The sequence below is a fragment of the Salvia miltiorrhiza genome, chromosome 3, assembly GCF_028751815.1.
Source record: "Salvia miltiorrhiza cultivar Shanhuang (shh) chromosome 3, IMPLAD_Smil_shh, whole genome shotgun sequence".
Lineage (NCBI taxonomy): Eukaryota > Viridiplantae > Streptophyta > Magnoliopsida > Lamiales > Lamiaceae > Salvia > Salvia miltiorrhiza.
In genome coordinates, this window is record NC_080389.1 from 23,097,461 (window position 1) to 23,115,870 (window position 18,410).

Sequence of the window (18,410 nt, forward strand, 5' to 3'; positions counted from 1 at the left end):
GGTGGAGGCTGCACAGCATTGTTGGGATTTGAATAGGAAAAATTTGGATGATTCCTATTATTGGGATGATACGGTGGATTTCCACCCTGATGTCCCTGATAGTTTGGTCTATTGAATTGGTACTGCTGCTGGACAAAATTAGCATCTTCAAACTGTGTTACATCGGATAAAATCGGCTGCTGAGGAATTTTAGCTAGCAATGCTTTTCTCTCCAACTCATACTGCTTTTGAAGAGCTTCATATTTCTCTTTAAAATTATCTCTCTCCTCATTCACAGCTGCAATTCTTCTCGTGGAACTTCTGTCATTCGGCCATTGATAACTGTTGGAGGCCATCTCTTCTATCACACGATATGCCTCCTTTGTGTTTCTATGGAGAAGACATCCACCTGCAGTGGCATCCACCATACTTTTTGTCAGACCAGTCAAACCATTATAAAAGTGAATGATTTGCTGATCCTCCGTGAAACCATGTTGTGGACAGTTCCTGAGCAGCTCACGAAATCTTTCCCAGGCATCATGAATGGTCTCATCTCCTAGCTGGGAAAAGTGAGAAATCTCCGCAATGATTTTCTGAGCTTTAGAGGCAGGAAAGTATTTTGCTAGGAAAGCTCTACACAAATCCTCCCATCCAGTAATAGCACCTCTGTCCAGACTCTTGAACCACTCCTTCGCTCTGTCCCTGAGAGAGAATCCAAACATCTTCATTCTGATGGCATCAGGTGGCACTCCATTCTGCTTAATAGTGTCGCAGATATCTAGGAACTGGGTAATGTGAGCATGCGGATTTTCAGAAGCCGCTCCACTAAACTGCTCAGCTTGCACCATGTTTATCAATCCCGGCTTCAGCTCGAATGTGTTGGCTTGCACAGTTGGTCCCCATTTGCCTCCTTGAAATTGATCAACTCGAGGCTGATACATGTGATTCAGTGGTGGCTCTGGTGGAGGAGCCCGGTTGCGCTCTCTTTCTTCATCTAGTTGCCTCTGAAGGTTTGTCACGACTTCCACAAGAGTTTGAAGGTCCATGTTATTCTCTGCCATTGCTAGCTTTTTCTTTTCGCGGTTGTCTCTTTTGTATTGCTTTTCGATTTCCAAGTTCAAAGGCACTAGATGTTCCTTTCCTTTGGATCTCGTGATCATACACGCCTGAGACAACAAACAAAAACAGAAATTTTAAAAACTAAAAATAAAATAAAATTAAAACTTATAACGCCTGAAATAATGCTTAAGTCTAATCAGATATATTAAAGTAAATTCTAAATAATCCCCGGCAACGGCGCCAAAAAGTTGATCACTAAATTATTAGCAACAAATTACCGCAACTAACACGGTGTAATTGTAGCACAAATTAAGTAACCGAGTATCGTATCCACAGGGACTATTATGACGAATCACTCTAAGTAATCCTAATTAAACTCTAGTAATATTCAGGCAAACGAAAGAATGAAGGTTTAATTAACTTAAACTAAAACGCAATTAACAATAATTAAAAAGACGTAGGAAAAATCAAATATAAAAAACAACTGATCCTAGGGTAGTAAATTCATCAATTAAATCTACGCAATAAATCTATTAATCCTATGTACCAGTTTAATCCAGCTATGATGAGAGATCACTTAAGTAATCAATTACTCTCGCTAGAGCAGCAACGATCGTAGATTAGCAAATTATCTATCTCCGTTAGGTCTCAAGAAAATCTACTAACTCCCAAAAGTTCCTATGAATAGCTCCCTATGATCCACCTATCTCCGCTAGGTCTCAAGATTAAAATCATATCATACATTCCTGAATCCGCTAAACAGTTATCTCCGCTAGGTCTCAAACCGAATAGCTAAACATGCAAACTATTGATCAGATAATTCACAAGAATTAAGTACCAGGAATTATGAATCAGAAACTGGAAGGCACAAAAGTATTAACAAATAAATCACATAAATTCAATCAACTATTTACAAACCCTAGAATCAGCTAAAGGAAACTAGCCAGACATGCTAAAGTAAAACATAAACATAAATAAATAGAATGCAATTATAAAAACTGAATTTTATAAAAACTAAAATAAAAAACTGAAGTAGCGACTTGAATCTTCAATCTTGATCCAAGCCTTGAAAACTAGAAAGCAATAAAATTCTAAAGCTAAAAACTAAAGTATGAATACTAAGGTTTTCGGGTGTCTGCCGTCTGATGATATGCCTTAGGTCAAAAGAGGACCTATTTATAAGCTTCAGATTTCCTTCAAATCACCATAGGAGTTGCCATGCAAAGTAGAATTCCAAAAGGAAATAGAATTCTAAAGGTAATAGAATCGTGTAAAACAAGGCAACTTTCCAGCTGGATGCACGCACTGAAAACACTCCCACTCTCGCTGCCTGCCCATTCTCGCCAGAGGAATGGATGTCTCTCGGGGAACGGGTTGCGCCAGAGGAATGGTTGATCTCTCTGGCCTCGCCAGAGGAATGGGTTCCGCTCTGGCCTTCTCCAGAGGAACGGTGACTCCTCTGAAATTTAGGTATTGACTTCTCTGGCAGCGGGGACTCGATCCCTCTGCAATGACTTCTCTGCTCTGATCTTCGGCTCTTCTGGCACTTCTCTGTTCTTGACGATTTCTCTGATCTGGGTTGTGACTTTGCTGGATATGACTTCTCTGACTTCGCCAGAGAAATGGATCTCGCCTCTGACACGCCTCTGACATTGATATCTCTGGTGCCAGAGGAACGGTGATTTCTCTGCTCTGGAGATGTCGGCTCCGCTTCTCTGATATTCCGCGGATTTCTCTGGACTGGCTTTTGATTCCTCTGCTCTGGCATTCCAGAACACTTAGAAAACGCCTAATTAATCCAAAATTCTCCAAAATTGCATTCTTTCATCTGGTAAGCCTAAATCTCCTGCAAAGCATAGAATACACCATAAAACGCACCAAATTCCAGAAGATTATCCTAAAACACGCACATACAAACCCCTAAAAAATAATGTAAATTAAGCATAAATCAACTCCCCCACACTTAGCCTTTTGCTTGTCCTCAAGCAAAATCTACATGAATCCTAGGAAGAGATTGATTTCAACAACGTTTATTTCCATCCCATCATTCACAAAGTCAATTCAAAACTTTACAATCAACATACATCTCTCGGTCATGCAAGTAACTCAAAGTTTAAGAAGCAACAAAAGAGTAATGCAAGTAATTCGATCAGACCCAATTCTCCGCTAGAAGTGAATTCCCTAATGTGATCGCCTTTATAATCAATATCACCATTTTTCACACTTTGTGTGCTTGAGATTTCGACAGTTGAGCCATAATTCATGAAATAAAACCATTTGGATGTAATCCAAAGTCTTTTCACGTGGTTTCCCATGCTCATAGTTAGACTAGAGGAGCAGAGACTCAGAGCTATCACATTTATAGAACAGGCCAGATGTTTCAGAGCTGGCAATTTTGAAGTTGGCAATTCGTCCAACATTTTTCACATTTCACAGATAAGATACGATCGTAGGCAATCACAATGACAACACTCCTTCTAGCATCTACCGGACAAATCACGTTTTACTAACTTACAAAAGTGTTGCAACAAAACTCATAATTCTTTGCACAAACAAGAAACATATATCAAAGGTAAAACAAGAATATCCTCCATTCATTCACAAACCCGAAATTCACATCGAAAACCATCTTCTCTTCCACAAATTCATAAAAATTAGCCAGATTCGAGACTAAAAACTAAGCATAGAGAAATCAATTTCGCCCAATTTAGAAAAATATAAACACAAAACACCACTAGTTGATTTATGCTTAATTTACACTATTTTTAAGGGTTTGATTGTGCGTGTTTTAAGATAATCTCCTGGAGTTTGGTGCGTTTATGGTGTATTTTATGCTTTGCAGGAAATTTAGGCTCTCGAGATGGAAAGAATGCAGTTTTGGATGAATTTGGATGAATTTGGCATTTTCCAGGTGTTCCGGTCTCCAGAGCAGAGAAATCATCATTCCTCTGGAAAAGTCAGAGAAATCGCCATTCCTCTGGAAGAGCAATAAAAGATGCAATCGCCAGAGAAATCGAAGTTCCAGTGCAGAGGAATCAAAAGTCAGAGCGGAAGCCATTTCAGGCAAAAGTCAGAGCAGAGGAGTCAAGTGCCAGAGGATTCACTTCTCCGATACCAGAGGGGAGAAAAGTAATCGCAGCGAAGTCATCATCAGAGAAGTCATCATCAGAGGAATCGCTTACAGCGGAATCAAGAATGCCAGAGGAGTCGAAGTCAGAGGAGTCGAAGTCAGAGGAGTCGAAGTCAGAGAAGTCACTTTCCCGCTGACCAGAGGATTCACTTCTCCGCTGCCAGAGCGGAGAAATGCCAGAGCAGAGGTTCATTCCTCTGGTGATAGCAGAGAAATCGTCATTTCTCGGGTGCGACCCGTTACCCTGGTGACCTCCATTCCTCTGGCGAGAATTGCGAATTCAGCATGAGTGGGAGTACTTTCCGGAGCACGCATCCAGCTGGAGAGTTGCCTTATTTCACACGATTCTATTTCCATTAGAATTCTATTTCCTTTTGGAATTCTACTTTGCATGGCAACTCCTATGGTGATCTGAAGGAAATCTGAAGCTTATAAATAGGTCCTCTTTTGACCTAAGGACATCATCAGACGGCACACACCCGACACCTCCGAACCCTAGACTTAATATTTTCCGTTTTTTAGCTTTAGAATATTTTAGCTTTCTAGTTTTCAAGGCTTGGATCAAGTTGAAGATTCAAGTCGCTACTTCAGTTTTTATTCGGTTTTTATTTAATTCAGTTTTTACAATTATGTTCTTCTCATTTATGTTTATGTTTTACTTTAGCATGTCTGGCTAGTTTCCTTTAGCTGATTCTAGGGTTTGTAAATAGTTGATTGAATTTATGTGATTTATTTGTTAATACTTTTGTGCCTTCCAGTTTCTGATTCATAATTCCTGGTACTTAATTCTTGTGAATTATCTGATCAATAGTTTGCATGTTTAGCTATTCGGTTTGAGACCTAGCGGAGATAACTGTTTAGCGGATTCAGGAATGTATGATATGATTTTAATCTTGAGACCTAGCGGAGATAGGTGGATCATAGGGAGCTATTCATAGGAACTTTTGGGAGTTAGTAGATTTTCTTGAGACCTAACGGAGATAGATAATTTGCTAATCTACGATCGTTGCTGCTCTAGCGAGAGTAATTGATTACTTAAGTGATCTCTCATCATAACTGGATTAAACTGGTACATAGGGTTAATAGATTTATTGCGTAGATTTAATTAATGAATTTACTACCCTAGGATCAGTTGTCTTTCATATTTGATTTTTCCTACGATCTTTTAATTTTTGTTAATTGCGTTTTAGTTTAAGTTAATTAAACCTTCATTCTTTCGTTTGCCTGAATATTACTAGAGTTTAATTAGGATTACTTAGAGTGATTCGTCATAATAGTCCCTGTGGATACGATACTCGGTTACTTAATTTGTGCTACAATTACACCGTGTTAGTTGCGGTAATTTGTTGCTAATAATTTAGTGATCAACTTTTTGGCGCCGTTGCCGGGGACTGTTTAGAATTTACTTTAATATTTCTGATTAGACTTAAGCATTATTTCAGGCGTTATAAGTTTTAATTTTATTTTATTTTTAGTTTTTAAATTTCTGTTTTTGTTTGTTGTCTCAGGCGTGTATGATCACGAGATCCAAAGGAAAGGAACATCTAGTGCCTTTGAACTTGGAAATCGAAAAGCAATACAAAAGAGACAACCGCGAAAAGAAAAAGCTAGCAATGGCAGAGAATAACATGGACCTTCAAACTCTTGTGCAAGTCGTGACAAACCTTCAGAGGCAACTACATGAAGAAAGAGAGCGCAACCGGGCTCCTCCACCAGAGCCACCACTGAATCACATGTATCAGCCTCGAGTTGATCAATTTCAAGGAGGCAAGTGGGGACCAACTGTGCAGGCTAACACGTTCGAGCTGAAGCCGGGATTAATAAACATGGTGCAAGCTGAACAGTTTAGTGGAATGGCTGATGAAAATCCGCATGTCCACATCACTCAGTTTCTAGATATATGCGACACTATTAAACAGAATGGAGTGCCACCAGATGCCATCAGAATGAAGATGTTTGGATTCTCTCTCAGAGATAGAGCAAAGGAATGGTTCAAGTGTTTGGACAGAGGTGCTATTTCCGGATGGGAGGATTTGTGTAGAGCTTTCCTGGCAAAATACTTTCCTGCTTCTAAAGCTCAGAAAATTATTGCAGAGATTTCTCATTTTTCCCAGCTAGGAGATGAGACCATTCATGATGCCTGGGAAAGATTTCGTGAGCTCCTCAGGAAATGCCCACAACATGGTTTCACAGAAGATCAGCAAATCATTCACTTTTATAATGGTTTGACTGGTCTGACAAAAAGTATGGTGGATGCTACTGCAGGTGGATGTCTTCTACATAGAAATACAAAGGAGGCTTATCGTGTGATAGAAGAGATGGCCTCCAACAGTTATCAATGGCCGAATGACAGAAGTTCCACGAGAAGAATTGCAGCTGTGAATGAGGAGAGAGATAATTTTAAAGAGAAATATGAAGCTCTTCAAAAGCAGTATGAGTTGGAGAGAAAAGCATTGCTAGCTAAAATTCCTCAGCAGCCGATTTTATCCGATGTAACACAGTTTGAAGATGCTAATTTTGTCCAGCAGCAGTACCAATTCAATAGACCAAACTATCAGGGTCATCAGGGTGGAAATCCACCGTATCATCCCAATAATAGGAATCATCCAAATTTTTCCTATTCAAATCCCAACAATGCTGTGCAGCCTCCACCTGGGTTTTCTGTGTCTAGTGGAGGAGTCATCAATGAGCCGAAGAAGGATTCACTAGAGGAGATGATGAAGCAAGTGTTGGTGAAGGTGACCGGGATGGAGGCAAACTCGGCAAACATGGGGACCAAAATTTCCAACATGGAGCAAAATTTTTCAGCATTGTCTAAGCAGGTGCAGATGTTGGAGACTCAAGTTGGTCAGATGGCCAACCAAGCAGCTGCGCAGAACAAGCCAGGCCAACTTCCTAGCAACACTCAGTTCAATCCGAAGAGCCAACATCAGCAGCCTCAGCAAAATCAGCAATGTCATTCCATACGGGTGGTTGATAATTTAGTTGAGGATCCAGAGCAGAGGAATCAAGAGCAGCGGGATCCAGAGCAGAGGGTTCCAGAGAAGCGGGTTCCAGAACAGCGAAATCACTCAGAGCAGAGGAATCCTCCAGAGCAGCGGAATGGCAAGGAAAAAGGTGTCGAGATTTTTGAGGAGGATGATTTGGAGACGATTGTATGCGATTCGCCACCAATTTCTAAGGTGTCGAGTTCTTCTGCAGTTAAGGAGCCCATCCCTAATCCCACATTTCCCAGGCCAGAGTACAAGCCTGTGGCGCCTTTCCCGAATCACCTGGCAAAACCAAGATTAGATGAGCAAAGCTCCAATTTTTTGGAGACATTTAAGAAGTTGGCTGTGAATATTCCTTCCGTGGAGATCTTGAGAAACAAGCCAAATGAGGTGCAAATTGTGAAGGCTGTGATGGAAAAGAAGCGTGCATTCAATGAAATTGAGGAGGTGCTCGCAGTGAAGGAGTATCAGCTGCCTCCAAAGAGAGAAGATCCGGGCAGTTTCAATATTCCTGTGAAGATTGGGAAGTCATTGTTTGAGAAAGTGCTGTGTGACACCGGAGCAAGCATAAATGTCATGCCTCTTAAAGTATATAGGAAGTTGCAGCTGGGGGATTTGAAGCCAACCGACAAGACAATTCAACTGATTGATAAGTCTTGCTCTAAACCTCTAGGAGTTGCGGAAGATGTGCTTGTGAAGGTGAGTGATTTTTTCTTCCCAGTCGACTTTGTAGTGTTGGATATTCCGGAGGATCCAAAGATGCCTTTGCTGTTAGGGAGACCTTTCCTTGCCACATGTGGAGCAAAGCTAGATATGCAAATGGGAACGATGATATTGGGAGCCTATGGGGAAACGGTGATCTTCAAGAAACCTCCACCAAAGGAAGTTCCCCAGAACGAAGTGATTAATTTGGCTAACAGTTTTCTAGCAAATTCGGAGGATGAAGAGGTTGCGAAAAATGAGCTGCCCAAGTATGAAGCCAAGGAAAAAACTCCAAAACCAAAAGAAGTTCTGACTTTTGAGATGTGTTTGTTTTTGGAGCATGATGGGGGGTCTTTGAAAACCCATACCCCCAAGAAGAAGAAAGTGAAATTCCGAATTTTTCGGAATAAGAATGAGAAGGGGGCAATGCTGGTGGAGAATGTCCGAGCCAAGAGAAGTGTTTTGGTGGAGAGGGCACCCAAGAGTAGAAAAGCCTTCCGATGGTTAGAATGTTGTTTCCGACCTCCATGAGTTTTTGAGGTATCGTCGAGCTCTAGACGTTAAATTAAGCACTTGTTGGGAGGTAACCCAACTATTTTTCTTTGTTTTGTTTTCCTTCCTTTTAGTTTCGTTGTGTTTTGTTTTGTTTCTTTGTTTTGTTTGGGGCTTTTGTTTCTCTGTCAGGTTTCTGGAGGTTTTCGTGTTTCAGCAAAGCCGCTCACTTCGCTGCTCTGTCCAGAGAAGCCACCCTCTCATCTGTCCTGACCAGCGAAGTCACTCACTTCGCTGCCCTACCCAGCGCCACCATATTTACTCTACCCAAGGCCACAAACCTCTTCAACGCCTCTCACGAAGATTCAGCTTTGCAATGCCGATATTCAGGGAAGTTTTCTACACTTTTCATATTTCTTTTATGCCCTGAGGACATGGCATACTTTAAGTGTGGGGGAGTGGTGTTTTGTGCTTATATTTTTCAAAATTGGGCGAAATTGATTTTTCTATGCTTAGTTTTTAGTCTCGAATCTAGCTAATTTTTATGAATTTGTGGAAGAGAAGATGGTTTTCGATGTGAATTTTGGGTTTGTGAATGAATGGAGGATATTCTTGTTTTACCTTTGATATATGTTTCTTGATTGTGCAAAGAATTATGAGTTTTGTTGCAACACTTTTGTAAGTAAGTAAAACGTGATTTGTCCGGTAGATGCTAGAAGGAGTGTTGTCATTGTGATTGCCTACGATCGTATCTTATCTGTGAAATGTGAAAAATGTTGGACGAATTGCCAACTTCAAAATTGCCAGCTCTGAAACATCTGGCCTGTTCTATAATGTGATAGCTCTGAGTCTCTGCCCCTCTAGTCCAACTATGAGCATGGGAAACCACGTGAAAAGACTTTGGATTACATCCAAATGGTTTTATTTCATGAATTATGGCTCATCTATCAAAATCTCAAGCACACAAAGTGTGAAAATTGGTGATATTGATTATAAAGGCGATCACATTAGGGAATTCACTTCTAGCGGAGAATTGGGTCTGATCGAATTACTTGCATTACTCTTTTGTTGCTTCTTAAACTTTGAGTTACTTGCATGGCCGAGAGATGTGTGTTGATTGTAAAGTTTTGAATTGACTTTGTGAAAGTCTGGATGGAAATTTACATTGTTGAAATCAATTTCTTCCTAGGATTCATATAGATTTTGCTTGAGGACAAGCAAAAGGCTAAGTGTGGGGGAGTTGATTTATGCTTAATTTACACTATTTTTAAGGGTTTGATTGTGCGTGTTTTAAGATAATCTCCTGGAGTTTGGTGCGTTTATGGTGTATTTTATGCTTTGCAGGAAATTTAGGCTCTCGAGATGGAAAGAATGCAGTTTTGGATGAATTTGGCATTTTCCAGGTGTTCCGGTCTCCAGAGCAGAGAAATCATCATTCCTCTGGAAAAGTCAGAGAAATCGCCATTCCTCTGGAAGAGCAATAAAAGATGCAATCGCCAGAGAAATCGAAGTTCCAGTGCAGAGGAATCAAAAGTCAGAGCGGAAGCCATTTCAGGCAAAAGTCAGAGCAGAGGAGTCAAGTGCCAGAGGATTCACTTCTCCGATACCAGAGGGGAGAAAAGTAATCGCAGCGAAGTCATCATCAGAGAAGTCATCATCAGACGAATCGCTTACAGCGGAATCAAGAATGCCAGAGGAGTCGAAGTCAGAGGAGTCGAAGTCAGAGGAGTCGAAGTCAGAGAAGTCACTTTCCCGCTGACCAGAGGATTCACTTCTCCGCTGCCAGAGCGGAGAAATGCCAGAGCAGAGGTTCATTCCTCTGGTGATAGCAGAGAAATCGTCATTTCTCGGGTGCGACCCGTTACCCTGGTGACCTCCATTCCTCTGGCGAGAATTGCGAATTCAGCATGAGTGGGAGTACTTTCCGGAGCACGCATCCAGCTGGAGAGTTGCCTTATTTCACACGATTCTATTTCCATTAGAATTCTATTTCCTTTTGGAATTCTACTTTGCATGGCAACTCCTATGGTGATCTGAAGGAAATCTGAAGCTTATAAATAGGTCCTCTTTTGACCTAAGGACATCATCAGACGGCACACACCCGACACCTCCGAACCCTAGACTTAATATTTTCCGTTTTTTAGCTTTAGAATATTTTAGCTTTCTAGTTTTCAAGGCTTGGATCAAGTTGAAGATTCAAGTCGCTACTTCAGTTTTTATTCGGTTTTTATTTAATTCAGTTTTTACAATTATGTTCTTCTCATTTATGTTTATGTTTTACTTTAGCATGTCTGGCTAGTTTCCTTTAGCTGATTCTAGGGTTTGTAAATAGTTGATTGAATTTATGTGATTTATTTGTTAATACTTTTGTGCCTTCCAGTTTCTGATTCATAATTCCTGGTACTTAATTCTTGTGAATTATCTGATCAATAGTTTGCATGTTTAGCTATTCGGTTTGAGACCTAGCGGAGATAACTGTTTAGCGGATTCAGGAATGTATGATATGATTTTAATCTTGAGACCTAGCGGAGATAGGTGGATCATAGGGAGCTATTCATAGGAACTTTTGGGAGTTAGTAGATTTTCTTGAGACCTAACGGAGATAGATAATTTGCTAATCTACGATCGTTGCTGCTCTAGCGAGAGTAATTGATTACTTAAGTGATCTCTCATCATAACTGGATTAAACTGGTACATAGGGTTAATAGATTTAGATCAACTTTTAGGTACTGATTTATGCTTAATTTACACTATTTTTTAGGGGTTTGTATGTGCGTGTTTTAGGATAATCTTCTGGAATTTGGTGCGTTTTATGGTGTATTCTATGCTTTGCAGGAAATTTAGGCTCTCGAGATGGAAAGAATGCAGTTTTGGATGAATTTGGATGAATTTGGCATTTTCCAGGTGTTCCGGTCTCCAGAGCAGAGAAATCATCATTCCTCTGGAAAAGTCAGAGAAATCGCCATTCCTCTGGAAGAGCAATAAAAGATGCAATCGCCAGAGAAATCGAAGTTCCAGTGCAGAGGAATCAAAAGTCAGAGCGGAAGCCATTTCAGGCAAAAGTCAGAGCAGAGGAGTCAACTGCCAGAGGATTCACTTCTCCGATACCAGAGGGGAGAAAAGTAATCGCAGCGAAGTCATCATCAGAGAAGTCATCATCAGAGGAATCGCTTACAGCGGAATCAAGAATGTCAGAGGAGTCGAAGTCAGAGGAGTCGAAGTCAGAGAAGTCACTTTCCCGCTGACCAGAGGATTCACTTCTCCGCTGCCAGAGCGGAGAAATGCCAGAGCAGAGGTTCATTCCTCTGGTGATAGCAGAGAAATCGTCATTTCTCGGGTGCGACCCGTTACCCTGGTGACCTCCATTCCTCTGGCGAGAATTGCGAATTCAGCATGAGTGGGAGTACTTTCCGGAGCACGCATCCAGCTGGAGAGTTGCCTTATTTCACACGATTCTATTTCCATTAGAATTCTATTTCCTTTTGGAATTCTACTTTGCATGGCAACTCCTATGGTGATCTGAAGGAAATCTGAAGCTTATAAATAGGTCCTCTTTTGACCTAAGGACATCATCAGACGGCACACACCCGACACCTCCGAACCCTAGACTTAATATTTTCCGTTTTTTAGCTTTAGAATATTTTAGCTTTCTAGTTTTCAAGGCTTGGATCAAGTTGAAGATTCAAGTCGCTACTTCAGTTTTTATTCGGTTTTTATATAATTCAGTTTTTACAATTATGTTCTTCTCATTTATGTTTATGTTTTACTTTAGCATGTCTGGCTAGTTTCGTTTAGCTGATTCTAGGGTTTGTAAATAGTTGATTGAATTTATGTGATTTATTTGTTAATACCTTTGTGCCTTCCAGTTTATGATTCATAATTCCTGGTACTTAATTCTTGTGAATTATCTGATCAATAGTTTGCATGTTTAGCTATTCGGTTTGAGACCTAGCGGAGATAACTGTTTAGCGGATTCAGGAATGTATGATATGATTTTAATCTTGAGACCTAGCGGAGATAGGTGGATCATAGGGAGCTATTCATAGGAACTTTTGGGAGTTAGTATATTTTCTTGAGACCTAACGGAGATAGAGAATTTACTAATCTACGATCGTTGCTGCTCTAGCGAGAGTAATTGATTACTTAAGTGATCTCTCATCATAACTGGATTAAACTGGTACATAGGGTTAATAGATTTATTGCGTAGATTTAATTAATGAATTTACTACCCTAGGATCAGTTGTCTTTCATATTTGATTTTTCCTACGATCTTTTAATTATTGTTATTTGAGTTTTAGTTTAAAGTTAATTAAACCTTCCTTCTTTCGTTTGCCTGAATATTACTAGAGTGTAATTAGGATTACTTAGAGTAATTCGTCATAATAGTCCCTGTGGATACGATACTCGGTTACTTAATTTGTGCTACAATTGCACCGTGTTAGTTGCGGTAATTTGTTGCTAATAATTTAGTGATCAACTTTTTGGCGCCGTTGCCGGGGACTTCTAGAGGTTTAGAGCAAGACTTAAGTTGATCACTAAATTATTAGGGTAATACTTCTATTTCCAGCTGGAGAGTTGCCTTATTTCACACGATTCTATTTCCATTAGAATTCTATTTCCTTTTGGAATTCTACTTTGCATGGCAACTCCTATGGTGATCTGAAGGAAATCTGAAGCTTATAAATAGGTCCTCTTTTGACCTAAGGACATCATCAGACGGCACACACCCGACACCTCCGAACCCTAGACTTAATATTTTCCGTTTTTTAGCTTTAGAATATTTTAGCTTTCTAGTTTTCAAGGCTTGGATCAAGTTGAAGATTCAAGTCGCTACTTCAGTTTTTATTCGGTTTTTATATAATTCAGTTTTTACAATTATGTTCTTCTCATTTATGTTTATGTTTTACTTTAGCATGTCTGGCTAGTTTCGTTTAGCTGATTCTAGGGTTTGTAAATAGTTGATTGAATTTATGTGATTTATTTGTTAATACCTTTGTGCCTTCCAGTTTATGATTCATAATTTCTGGTACTTAATTCTTGTGAATTATCTGATCAATAGTTTGCATGTTTAGCTATTCGGTTTGAGACCTAGCGGAGATAACTGTTTAGCGGATTCAGGAATGTATGATATGATTTTAACCTTGAGACCTAGCGGAGATAGGTGGATCATAGGGAGCTATTCTTAGGAGCTATTGGGAGTTAGTATATTTTCTTGAGACCTAACGGAGATAGAGAATTTACTAATCTACGATCGTTGCTGCTCTAGCGAGAGTAATTGATTACTTAAGTGATCTCTCATCATAACTGGATTAAACTGGTACATAGGGTTAATAGATTTATTGCGTAGATTTAATTAATGAATTTACTACCCTAGGATCAGTTGTCTTTCATATTTGATTTTTCCTACGATCTTTTAATTATTGTTATTTGAGTTTTAGTTTAAAGTTAATTAAACCTTCCTTCTTTCGTTTGCCTGAATATTACTAGAGTGTAATTAGGATTACTTAGAGTAATTCGTCATAATAGTCCCTGTGGATACGATACTCGGTTACTTAATTTGTGCTACAATTGCACCGTGTTAGTTGCGGTAATTTGTTGCTAATAATTTAGTGATCAACTTTTTGGCGCCGTTGCCGGGGACTGTTTAGAATTTACTTTAATATTTCTGATTAGACTTAAGCATTATTTCAGGCGTTATAAGTTTTAATTTTATTTTATTTTTAGTTTTTAAATTTCTGTTTTTGTTTGTTGTCTCAGGCGTGTATGATCACGAGATCCAAAGGAAAGGAACATCTAGTGCCTTTGAACTTGGAAATCGAAAAGCAATACAAAAGAGACAACCGCGAAAAGAAAAAGCTAGCAATGGCAGAGAATAACATGGACCTTCAAACTCTTGTGCAAGTCGTGACAAACCTTCAGAGGCAACTAGATGAAGAAAGAGAGCGCAACCGGGCTCCTCCACCAGAGCCACCACTGAATCACATGTATCAGCCTCGAGTTGATCAATTTCAAGGAGGCAAGTGGGGACCAACTGTGCAGGCTAACACGTTCGAGCTGAAGCCGGGATTAATAAACATGGTGCAAGCTGAACAGTTTAGTGGAATGGCTGATGAAAATCCGCATGTCCACATCACTCAGTTTCTAGATATATGCGACACTATTAAACAGAATGGAGTGCCACCAGATGCCATCAGAATGAAGATGTTTGGATTCTCTCTCAGAGACAGAGCAAAGGAATGGTTCAAGTGTTTGGACAGAGGTGCTATTTCCGGATGGGAGGATTTGTGTAGAGCTTTCCTGGCAAAATACTTTCCTGCTTCTAAAGCTTAGAAAATTATTGCAAAGATTTCTCATTTTTCCCAGCTAGGAGATGAGACCATTCATGATGCATGGGAAAGATTTCGTGAGCTCCTCAGGAAATGCCCACAACATGGTTTCACAGAAGATCAGCAAATCATTCACTTTTATAATGGTTTGACTGGTCTGACAAAAAGTATGGTGGATGCTACTGCAGGTGGATGTCTTCTACATAGAAATACAAAGGAGGCTTATCGTGTGATAGAAGAGATGGCCTCCAACAGTTATCAATGGCCGAATGACAGAAGTTCCACGAGAAGAATTGCAGCTGTGAATGAGGAGAGAGATAATTTTAAAGAGAAATATGAAGCTCTTCAAAAGCAGTATGAGTTGGAGAGAAAAGCATTGCTAGCTAAAATTCCTCAGCAGCCGATTTTATCCGATGTAACACAGTTTGAAGATGCTAATTTTGTCCAGCAGTAGTACCAATTCAATAGACCAAACTATCAGGGACATCAGGGTGGAAATCCACCGTATCATCCCAATAATAGGAATCATCCAAATTTTTCCTATTCAAATCCCAACAATGCTGTGCAGCCTCCACCTGGGTTTTCTGTGTCTAGTGGAGGAGTCATCAATGAGCCGAAGAAGGATTCACTAGAGGAGATGATGAAGCAAGTGTTGGTGAAGGTGACCGGGATGGAGGCAAACTCGGCAAACATGGGGACCAAAATTTCCAACATGGAGCAAAATTTTTCAGCATTGTCTAAGCAGGTGCAGATGTTGGAGACTCAAGTTGGTCAGATGGCCAACCAAGCAGCTGCGCAGAACAAGCCAGGCCAACTTCCTAGCAACACTCAGTTCAATCCGAAGAGCCAACATCAGCAGCCTCAGCAAAATCAGCAATGTCATTCCATACGGGTGGTTGATAATTTAGTTGAGGATCCAGAGCAGAGGAATCAAGAGCAGCGGGATCCAGAGCAGAGGGTTCCAGAGAAGCGGGTTCCAGAACAGCGAAATCACTCAGAGCAGAGGAATCCTCCAGAGCAGCGGAATGGCAAGGAAAAAGGTGTCGAGATTTTTGAGGAGGATGATTTGGAGACGATTGTATGCGATTCGCCACCAATTTCTAAGGTGTCGAGTTCTTCTGCAGTTAAGGAGCCCATCCCTAATCCCACATTTCCCAGGCCAGAGTACAAGCCTGTGGCGCCTTTCCCGAATCACCTGGCAAAACCAAGATTAGATGAGCAAAGCTCCAATTTTTTGGAGACATTTAAGAAGTTGGCTGTGAATATTCCTTCCGTGGAGATCTTGAGAAACAAGCCAAATGAGGTGCAAATTGTGAAGGCTGTGATGGAAAAGAAGCGTGCATTCAATGAAATTGAGGAGGTGCTCGCAGTGAAGGAGTATCAGCTGCCTCCAAAGAGAGAAGATCCGGGCAGTTTCAATATTCCTGTGAAGATTGGGAAGTCATTGTTTGAGAAAGTGCTGTGTGACACCGGAGCAAGCATAAATGTCATGCCTCTTAAAGTATATAGGAAGTTGCAGCTGGGGGATTTGAAGCCAACCGACAAGACAATTCAACTGATTGATAAGTCTTGCTCTAAACCTCTAGGAGTTGCGGAAGATGTGCTTGTGAAGGTGAGTGATTTTTTCTTCCCAGTCGACTTTGTAGTGTTGGATATTCCGGAGGATCCAAAGATGCCTTTGCTGTTAGGGAGACCTTTCCTTGCCACATGTGGAGCAAAGCTAGATATGCAAATGGGAACGATGATATTGGGAGCCTATGGGGAAACGGTGATCTTCAAGAAACCTCCACCAAAGGAAGTTCCCCAGAACGAAGTGATTAATTTGGCTAACAGTTTTCTAGCAAATTCGGAGGATGAAGAGGTTGCGAAAAATGAGCTGCCCAAGTATGAAGCCAAGGAAAAAACTCCAAAACCAAAAGAAGTTCTGACTTTTGAGATGTGTTTGTTTTTGGAGCATGATGGGGGGTCTTTGAAAACCCATACCCCCAAGAAGAAGAAAGTGAAATTCCGAATTTTTCGGAATAAGAATGAGAAGGGGGCAATGCTGGTGGAGGATGTCCGAGCCAAGAGAAGTGTTTTGGTGGAGAGGGCACCCAAGAGTATAAAAGCCTTCCGATAGTTAGAATGTTGTTTCCGACCTCCATGAGTTTTTGAGGTATCGTCGAGCTCTAGACGTTAAATTAAGCACTTGTTGGGAGGTAACCCAACTATTTTTCTTTGTTTTGTTTTCCTTCCTTTTAGTTTCGTTGTGTTTTGTTTTGTTTCTTTGTTTTGTTTGGGGCTTTTGTTTCTCTGTCAGGTTTCTGGAGGTTTTCGTGTTTCAGCAAAGCCGCTCACTTCGCTGCTCTGTCCAGAGAAGCCACCCTCTCATCTGTCCTGACCAGCGAAGTCACTCACTTCGCTGCCCTACCCAGCGCCACCATATTTACTCTACCCAAGGCCACAAACCTCTTCAACGCCTCTCACGAAGATTCAGCTTTGCAATGCCGATATTCAGGGAAGTTTTCTACACTTTTCATATTTCTTTTATGCCCTGAGGACATGGCATACTTTAAGTGTGGGGGAGTGGTGTTTTGTGCTTATATTTTTCAAAATTGGGCGAAATTGATTTTTCTATGCTTAGTTTTTAGTCTCGAATCTGGCTAATTTTTATGAATTTGTGGAAGAGAAGATGGTTTTCGATGTGAATTTTGGGTTTGTGAATGAATGGAGGATATTCTTGTTTTACCTTTGATATATGTTTCTTGATTGTGCAAAGAATTATGAGTTTTGTTGCAACACTTTTGTAAGTTAGTAAAACGTGATTTGTCCGGTAGATGCTAGAAGGAGTGTTGTCATTGTGATTGCCTACGATCGTATCTTATCTGTGAAATGTGAAAAATGTTGGACGAATTGCCAACTTCAAAATTGCCAGCTCTGAAACATCTGGCCTGTTCTATAATGTGATAGCTCTGAGTCTCTGCCCCTCTAGTCCAACTATGAGCATGGGAAACCACGTGAAAAGACTTTGGATTACATCCAAATGGTTTTATTTCATGAATTATGGCTCATCTATCAAAATCTCAAGCACACAAAGTGTGAAAATTGGTGATATTGATTATAAAGGCGATCACATTAGGGAATTCACTTCTAGCGGAGAATTGGGTCTGATCGAATTACTTGCATTACTCTTTTGTTGCTTCTTAAACTTTGAGTTACTTGCATGGCCGAGAGATGTGTGTTGATTGTAAAGTTTTGAATTGACTTTGTGAAAGTCTGGATGGAAATTTACATTGTTGAAATCAATTTCTTCCTAGGATTCATATAGATTTTGCTTGAGGACAAGCAAAAGGCTAAGTGTGGGGGAGTTGATTTATGCTTAATTTACACTATTTTTAAGGGTTTGATTGTGCGTGTTTTAAGATAATCTCCTGGAGTTTGGTGCGTTTATGGTGTATTTTATGCTTTGCAGGAAATTTAGGCTCTCGAGATGGAAAGAATGCAGTTTTGGATGAATTTGGATGAATTTGGCATTTTCCAGGTGTTCCGGTCTCCAGAGCAGAGAAATCATCATTCCTCTGGAAAAGTCAGAGAAATCGCCATTCCTCTGGAAGAGCAATAAAAGATGCAATCGCCAGAGAAATCGAAGTTCCAGTGCAGAGGAATCAAAAGTCAGAGCGGAAGCCATTTCAGGCAAAAGTCAGAGCAGAGGAGTCAAGTGCCAGAGGATTCACTTCTCCGATACCAGAGGGG

The 18,410-nt window shown here is 40.4% G+C and overlaps 3 non-coding genes across 3 annotated transcripts; 1 reads left to right on the forward strand and 2 right to left on the reverse strand.

The window, feature by feature from the left end:
• The first annotated feature begins 465 nt into the window (after positions 1–465).
• Positions 466–572, forward strand: LOC131019276 (small nucleolar RNA R71). Its single transcript, XR_009100195.1, has one exon. It is a non-coding gene; the product is annotated as a small nucleolar RNA R71 (small nucleolar RNA).
• A 5,677-nt stretch (positions 573–6,249) lies between these two features.
• LOC131019258 (small nucleolar RNA R71) lies at positions 6,250–6,356 on the reverse strand. Its single transcript, XR_009100178.1, has one exon. It is a non-coding gene; the product is annotated as a small nucleolar RNA R71 (small nucleolar RNA).
• Positions 6,357–14,682: 8,326 nt separating this feature from the next.
• On the reverse strand, positions 14,683–14,789 carry LOC131019242 (small nucleolar RNA R71). Its single transcript, XR_009100162.1, has one exon. It is a non-coding gene; the product is annotated as a small nucleolar RNA R71 (small nucleolar RNA).
• Between the last annotated feature and the right edge of the window lie 3,621 nt (positions 14,790–18,410).